The 8,867-nt window shown below is 40.0% G+C and overlaps 1 non-coding gene across 1 annotated transcript; it reads right to left on the bottom strand.

Moving 5' to 3' along the window:
* Nucleotides 1–7,291: 7,291 nt before the first annotated feature.
* LOC137952414 (small nucleolar RNA R71) lies at nt 7,292–7,398 on the bottom strand. The gene has a single exon (XR_011112247.1). It is a non-coding gene; the product is annotated as a small nucleolar RNA R71 (small nucleolar RNA).
* Between the last annotated feature and the right edge of the window lie 1,469 nt (nt 7,399–8,867).

Genomic DNA, 8,867 nt, shown 5'->3' with positions numbered 1-8,867 from the left:
CCTTAACACTGTAATGGAGGTGGGAGGAGGCCAATCAGTGACAGCCTGAATCTTACTCTGGTCAACCTTCACCCCTACAGCTGAAATAACGTGGCCCAAGTATGCCACTTATGAGGTACCCATAGAACATTTGGACTGATTTAAAACCAAATGATGTGAGCGGAGAAGAGTAAATACCTGGTGAAGGTGCTAAAGATGCTCTTCCCAATCGTTGCTATACACCAAAATATCATCAAAAAATACCAAAACATATTTCCTCAAGAGAGGAAATTACCTCATTCATGAGGGCCTGGAATGTAAAAGGCGCATTGGAGAGACCAAATGGCATCACGAGGAACTCGAAATGACCGTGGTGCATGCGGAACGCTGTTTTCTCCACATCTGATGGATGAACGCGGATCTGATGATAGCCAAACATCAAATCCAGCTTGGTAAATATAGTAGCACCGTGTAACTCATCTAGCAACTCATCCACCATTGGGATGGGAAATTTGTTTTTAATGGTGTGAGCGTTGAGTTGCCTGTAATCTACACAAAACCTCCACGACTTATCATGCTTGTGGACCAGTAATACCAGGGAGGAGAAAGGAGAGCTGCTTGGTTGAATAATTCCCTGGGCGAGCATATTTTGGCATTGCCTTTCAATTTCATCCTTCGATAGATGGGGGTAATGGTAAGGCCGCACCACTACAGGTTCAATGCCCGTTTTCAATTGGATGCGGTGATTAGAGTGCCAAATATGCAGAAGAGCAATAGATTCATGAACTATATCCTCAAAGTTTGTAAGTAATTGAGATAACTTACAGTTGTCGGTGCTATGGACCTGAACAGCCTGAAGTGTGCAGGGCACTGGTGCCTGGGTGCCATCCAATGTGATCTGACGTTGGTCCTCTGTGAACGTCATGGTCAGAGCCTGAAAATCCCATAAAATAGGCCCCAACATTAGGAGTCATTTAACCCCAAGTACCAAATCAAATCCTGACAGTGAAAACACATGGAAATCTGCAATAAAGGCGTGTCCCTCAATATCAAAGTGGGTAGCTGGAGATATGCCCGCACTGGTAATTTTAGCCCCATTGGTTACTGAGACAGAGAGGCATGTCTGCTGTTGGATGACTAACCCAAGTTTTTTGGCCGCTGGCTGACCGATGAAATTATGTGTGATGCCAAAGTCAACTAAAACAAGTAATTGTAGATGATGTAACTGGGCTTTAACTTGCATGGTGTTAGAACTGTGCAGGCCAGTCATGGCATGAAGTGAAATCTCTGGACCCTCTTGGTCTGTCTCCACAATCTCTTCCTCTGGTAGTATGTCCTCACAATCCTCCCACAGACACACACTGAATAATCTTTTGCATATGTGACCCTGGACATACAGGTCATCACAGTTAAAACAAAGGCCCTTGGCTTTTCTCTGTTCCATCTCCTGTCTATTCAATTTTTTGAAGTAAGGGGCTGGTGGCATAGAGTTAGAACTTTCTAGTCGCAGTGTTGCACTGGCTCCAGAATGTGGAGGCCTAGAATATGGTGTTGGCGCAGAGGCATTGTGCCATCCTGGCCAAACTGGTTTTCTGACCAGTGAATCCTTCAAAATTCACTGCTTATGCCCAATTGACCTGGCTAAATTCATAGCGTGGTCCAATTTTGTAGGACCATGTAATTCAACTTCCAGTCGCAGAGCTTCTGTCAAACCAGCAGTAAAGATGTGAACATACTAGGAGTGACTCACAAACTCACTAGCGCGGGCCAAACGTTCCTAGAAAGTCTTTTGGTATACCTCTAGTGATCCATTCTGTTTGTATTTGATTAATTCTCCCAATGGATTGCTACTCGCTGGCGGACCAAACCTCATCATGCATGATTGTCTAAAGGTTGCCCAATCCTGAACCAATTGGTCATTTCGGAAGTGGTGGTACCATAGGAGCGATTCATCGAGCATGTGGTATGTGGCCAAATAAACCTTCTCATCCATCGGTGTTTTTTTATGATAAAAGAATTGGTGACACTTGGTTAACCAAATCAAGGGGTCTTTAGACCCATCATATGTAGGAAAATCGAGTTTGAAATACCTGAGAACCGTATTTGGTCCCTATACAGCAGGCCCCAGATGGGGATTGTTATGGCACAGTGGTGGTGGAGGAGGTGGTGGTGGCTGGTAGTGATGGTGGTCAGCCCGTGGAGATGCGGCGCTCGAAGACCAATGTTGTCTTGTCGCCGGAGGATGGCTTGGATTATTGCATCCATGGATTTGATTGCCTCACGTAGGTCATATGTGGTCTGACGCACTTCTTCCAGGGATTGAGCCTGAACATTTGTCCTCTGACGATTGTCCTCAACTAATTGTCGCAAATCCTTAGGGGAAGAGGAATCCCCAAGGGTGGACTTCTCTGATACCAAGATGTTAGGATCTTCCCGGGCCGTGGATCGAGTCACCCTTCTTTCCTTTCTTCCCTCCATATTGAATCTTGATGCTGGAAGAGGATTCTTGTTTCTGGAACGTGGAATGGTGGAATTCAGAATGGAATGATTGAGCTTTGAAGGAAGCTCGACCTGGACCTCAGAGGGATAATCTGACCTAGACCTCTGAGGGAAAATCCGACCTGCTTAATTCTAATTTTCTCAATACTTACTTTCCTTCACCTTGACGTCCCCATAAATAGGGTAGAGGACGGAAATACAAATTAGACCCATAGGTCAATTAATTCATGCCATATTACAACTAAACCAAACCAAACCAAATGGAATTACATTAAAAGGAAATTGACATAATTTAATTCCTATGCTTGTTGATAACTTGTGATGTTATGGAGTCCTTAACAATCCCACACATAGTATTTTGGCATCACTTTTGACCTTATCTCTTTGAGCCCTAGACAAACCAGAAGGTAACATATTAATAACCAAATAATTTACAATATTCACATACCAAGGTAATGTCACACTCGCGGCGAGCAATTGCTCATCAGCGAACATTTCCTGCAAATGAAGTTCATCTTGTACATGTTTTTCTCCGTGAAGTGCACTAAGTTAATTGAAGATGATCACTGGTAACGTTCCTCCATCTCCAAGCAACACGTACTTGAGGTGATTATGGAGAGGCTTCAAATATGGAGTGGGAGTCTACAAAATAGAGGGTAAAGGCCTCTCATTAGAAACTGGTAACGCAGTATAAAGAACGTTACCTGACTGTTGTAAATATGGAATATCATTCAATGCTGCAACAGTTTCTTGAAAATAAGAAGTCAAGGCTAACTCCTCATTCTCTTTCTCAAGATGCTTACTAATGGCAACTTCTAGTTCATCTTTTCCATCAAGTTCAAAAACTTCATGTGTGAAAGAATCAATCACATCAATAGAATAAACAGGATTATCATCACCAGGATATTTCATGGCATCATAAATGTTAAACTTAACAATTTCACCATCAAATTCCATGGTAAGTGTGCCACTATGAAAATCTATCTTAGTCTTAGATGTCTGTAAGAATGGTCTTCCTAACAAAATAGGAGTCATTTGGTCACCATTTTCCATATCAAACACATAAAAATCAGCAGGGAAAATCGAATCATTAACTTACACAAGAACATCCTCAACTACACCCTTAGGATAGGCATTAGATCTATCAACCAATTGAATCACAACACCAGTTTTATTCAAAGGTCCAAGTTCCAAAGAAGCATATATAGAATATGGCATGACATTAGTTGAAGTTCCTAAATCTATCGTGGCCTTCTCAAATCTGGTGTTACCTAACGTACAAGGGATAGTAAACATACCTAGATCTTTGCACTTCACATGGATTTTTCTTTGAATAATTGTAGAAACATTCTCCCATACTCTTACCTTCTCACATCCTTTAAGTTTATATTTCCTTTTAATTGTGCACAGTTCTTACATGAATTTAGCATAATGATGCACTAGTTTAATAGCATCTAAAAATGGAATATTTACCTCACATCTATGGAAAGTTTCATATAAATATTTATTTAGCTTATATTTTCTAGAATCTGCCAAAGCTTGAGGAAAAGGAGGAACATGTATATAATCAGAAAGAGGTGGAAACTTACACTTAGGTATTTTATCATCATTGGGAACGTTCCTGTCTGCAACAACGTTTTTCTCCTTTTCTTGCTCCGACGATGTAGGGGTTGCCTTTATCAGAATCTCAACCTCTTTACCACTTCTCAAAAACATTGCACTTGCATTTTCTCTTGGATTTACTACCGTTTGAGAGGGTAATTTCCCTGGACTTTGTGCCTCTAGCCGACTAATTGCGGTTGCCATCTGACCCATCTGATTGTCCAAACTTTGAATATTGGCCCTTGTCTCCTGTTGAAATTTCAAATTATTAGTGGCAAGAGATTAAACAATATCTTCTAAAGACATACCAAAATTGGAAGTTTGGCCAGGTTGTTGGCTAAGGGGATATGGCTGCCAATATTGCTAGTAACTTGGGTTATTTTGAGTTGCGGACTGATTAAATTGTGGATTCCTATAGCTAAGGTTGGGATGATCCCTCCATCCGATGTTATACATGTTTGAATAGGGATCATACTTCCTTTGTGGTTGTCCAAATAAACCACCCGCCACATTCACTTGCTTAGTGGGCTCTTGAAAAGTTCGACACATATCGGTTGGATGCCCTACTACTGCAAAAATCCCACAAGCCTTCGTTGTTTGTGTATTACCTACAACCATTTGACGAACAAGAGAAGTTATAGTCACAATTTTTTATTCAAGGGAGGAAATATTTACCTCATTAACATTCTTAGATGGAAAGTCAAGCTTAGTGCCAAATTGTTGAGAATTGGCCAGCATATTTGCACTCAAGTTTCTCGCGGCCTTGGGAGTTTTATCCACCAAAGCTCCTCCACTAGCTGCATCAATCATGCTCCTATCAGCGGGTAGAAGGCCATCATAGAAATACTGGATAAGAAGTTGCACGCTAATCTGATGATGGGGGCAGCTTACACATAATTTCTTGAAATGTTCCCAACATTCGTGTAGGGACTCTCTGTTATGCTGCCTTACACCACAAATTTCTTTCCGAATGTCGGCCGCTCTTCAAGCTGGGAAATATTTCTTCAAAAATAATCTCTTTATCTCGCCCCCTGTGGTAATACTCCCAGAGGGTAGATAATAGAGCCAATCCTTAGCCGAATCCTTCAAAGAAAATGGAAAGGCTCGTAACTTAATTTGCTCTTCAGCCACCCCCGTGGGTTTCATACTCATGCATACTGATAGATGCCAGATTCTGACATGAGAACTAGGTTAATTATAATAGAATAGCCCTTATAATTGTGTTATAGGTGGTTATTTATCCGTTTACAAATGAAACGTGCATTTATTGAATTTGGCATTAATCAATGCTTATATTGCATATTTTTATCTCCTGAATTATATTTCCTTGCTTTTAGGGTTTATTTCTTCCTGAAATATTTTTATGGATTCAATTATGGAATTTCAGGAGAATTTTGGTGAAGAAAGAGATATTTACAAAAATGCCATTAGTGAAAGGGAGAGATATTTTTAGCGCAAAATCGTTTTGAGGAAAGGAGGGGGGAAGAGAGCTCGGGAGAGTGAGAAAGCAGCCACCGATCGAAAGAATAAAGACCGAGAGGGCTCCCTCCAGCCGTCGTTTGCCGTGTGCCACCGTCGTCCACCGCCGTTCAGCAACCGAGAATAGACCTGAGGAGAGCTCGAGAGAGTCTCCATCGTGGCGAGCTTGACACTGCCATTTTCTACTCACCAGGCCGAGAGGTGACCAGAGAGGGCTCCTCCGGTGCCGATTCCGCATTCCGACCATCCTCCAGCATCGATTACGCATTTCCAACCACTTCCCGAGCCTACTCCAACTCCAATCGAGACTCGAGAGAGCCGGTCAGAGGATTTCGCTTCCATCCCGTCTTCCGCCCCACCACCTCCATCGGTGCCGATTTTGATTCCTCTTCGCCGGCGTCTCCTCCACTTTCGATGCTCGCTCCTGCAACCCGAAGCCCTTAATTTCTGGAAATTGCAGCAACCGTGAGAACAGAATTCCTGCTGAGCGAGAGGAAGGATTATATCTTAACCGGAGTAATCTATCATTTTGTAATTTAATTAGTTTCCTATAGTTTGAACTTCGGTTTGAATGTTTATTAAATTTGATTTGAGAATTTATGTTTATTGAATTTTTTTTTTTGAATTTTTTGAGTAATTAGAAATTTAGGGAAGGTTTATATTTTAGGTTGGATTCTGGTATTATAATCCGATCTTTGTCCTTAACTCTAGGCGCCCGAGAGGGGTTAGATGCAAGGATTGAGAATCTGGATTAGTGGTTACGTGGCACTCGAGAGAGGCACGAATCACTGTAAAATCCAGAGTCGACGTTTCCTGTTGTGCAAGTAGTTAATTAGATTATTGCTAGATAATTTAGGATATAATCAGTGTTTAGTTCAGATTAATTCATCATATTTGGTTAGGCTAGTTGTCTGAAGAGTACACAAAATTCAGTCCTCCCTGCTAGATTTCATGAATGATTCGTATGCTTGAGAGGTATAAAAGCCGATGTAATTAAATTTCACATCAAGTTTTTGGCGTTGTTGTCGGGGAGGCACGTATTAAGTGTATTTCTTTGTTCTCCATGGTCATAGGTTAGATTTATTTTTCTGCTTTCATAATTTTATGTTTTTGTTTTATCTTGATGATTTTGTATGGAGTTATTTTTATTTCTTCTAGTTAGTTCGTATTTTCAGTAGTTATTTTGTTAGCATAATTTAATAGTTAGTTTTGTTTCTTTTTGTGTTTTTATGCACGGGCGCCGCTCCCTAGGTGAACCATTAGCTCCCTTTGTTGAAGAGGTAGAACATATTTGTAGGAAAACACCATAAGTCAAGTTAGGAGCTACCATGGCCAATCAGGGTGAACCATTACAGTTACCTGCAGTAGGTGATCGTAGAGCCTTGAGGGATTATTCTATCCCATCCAACTTCACATCACCTTCTTGCATTATATTGCCACCCACTGCTGCTGCCAGTTATGAGTTGAAACCGGGTGTGATCCAACTCCTCTCTACATTCTATGGGTTGTAGAAGAAGGACCCTTATTACCACATCAATGAATTCTTAGATATCTGTGCGACTTTCAAGTTCCAGAATTTCTCAGATGACTCTATCCGGTTAAGACTTTTTCCACTTTCACTTAAGGATAGGCCAAGTCTTGGCTTAATTCCTTAGAGGTGGGCAGCATTACTTCATGGGACACATTAGTCACAAAATTTTTGTCCAAGTACTTTCCCATTCAGAGAACTACAACCCTCAGGAGAGAAACATCCAACTTTATGCAATACGAGGATGAACACTTTTATGAGGCTTGGGAGAAATGGAAGGATTTGATCCGTAGGTGTCCGCATCATGGGTTTGAGAAATGGCATTTAGTGCAATACTTTTATCAAGGTCTTACACCCTAGGTTAGATCCATGGTAGATGCAACGAGTGGTGGGATTTTGATGGGTAAGAGTGCTAGTGAGGCATGGGACTTCTTTGAAACTTTGAGTGATCAATCTCAACAATGGGGGTCAGATTGCAAAAGAGCTTCGTGCTACAACAGAAAGCTTCAACTTTCAAACTATTTTATGCTATCAAGAATGAGACTTTATACATATAATTATATATCAAAAGAAATATATGTAAGTCTATTTTCTTACCTATTCAACCAATTCTCTGTCTGAGTTTTTTTATATGGAGATATTGGTCTTGGAAGAGTCAATGGTCATGCTGGAAAAAGGGGAAAGAGTACTTAGTTCGGTAGAGACCAAAATTTATCAAATCATATATCTCAATAGAAGTATATTTTATGAAGATAATTTATACTTAGGATGAAATTTATTTAATTATAGTTTCATAAGGAGAAAATTTCATGTCAATCTGATCTATATTTAAGGATATATTCTCATTGGAAGAATCAAAGGTCATACTGATATCCTATTGCATTGAAAAATCTGATTTTAAGTTGATTTCTTTGCATCACTTTTTGAGTTGTTGTTATTGATCAACTATATCAAGAAAATATCTCACTTACCCCTTTTTTGATTACTACATCTGTGTTATTTGGTTCAAGCTGGGAACACTGCCATTACCTCCCAGTTTGAGGGGGAGAAGTAGAAAAGTACAAGAAAGAGGTATTTTATTCCATATGTTGTGCTAAGTTTTATGTGACCAAAATATTCAAGAAAAGGGGAACAAAAAAGATCAATTTTGTGCATCTAAGAAGAAATTTTTGCAGCAAAGAAAATTAAAGATCAAGAATCCTAACTCGCAGTAATAATTGTGGTAATTATTGATGATATCTGACTGGGCTCGACTCGATTCTATTTCTCTAGTTGGATTATTATTTTGAGGTATTTGCAACGTATTCCTTGGTCAATATATTATTTGGTGCAGTTACTCGCATCGGATTATTTTATGGGTCATTTTACAAGGATTTTATTATTTTGGTTCGTGTTATATGGGCCCAGGCCTATTTCAACTACATTTATTGTGTCTCTTTGGATGTGACATTATTATTGAAGAAGTCATAGCCTCAGCATCTTATCTTCCTCTTTACCCATTACCTATTGATTATTTGACAACCATACTCCTACAATCATTTATTTGACTCTCACATAATTCTTGTGGCCAACCTCTTGTGTGTTGCTTCACTTGGGAGTATAAGTCCATCATGGTTGGGTGGTAAAGTCCTTTGAGACTTAAATATATATATAGGTCTTTTATCGTCGTCTTGTGAATGACAGACAATACCCACTTATGATGACTTTTATTGTCGTCTTGTGAATGACATGCATTTATCATGTATCACGTCGTCTTGTGAGTGACAAACATTTATCACCC

Source organism: Aristolochia californica, unplaced genomic scaffold (assembly GCF_029961685.1).
Source record: "Aristolochia californica isolate CCGP_79_NKW_82.1479 unplaced genomic scaffold, dmAriCali1.0.hap1 SCAF_15, whole genome shotgun sequence".
Lineage (NCBI taxonomy): Eukaryota > Viridiplantae > Streptophyta > Magnoliopsida > Piperales > Aristolochiaceae > Aristolochia > Aristolochia californica.
The sequence above is the reverse complement of the archived record's forward strand: the minus strand, read 5'-3'. Positions and strand labels throughout refer to the sequence as shown.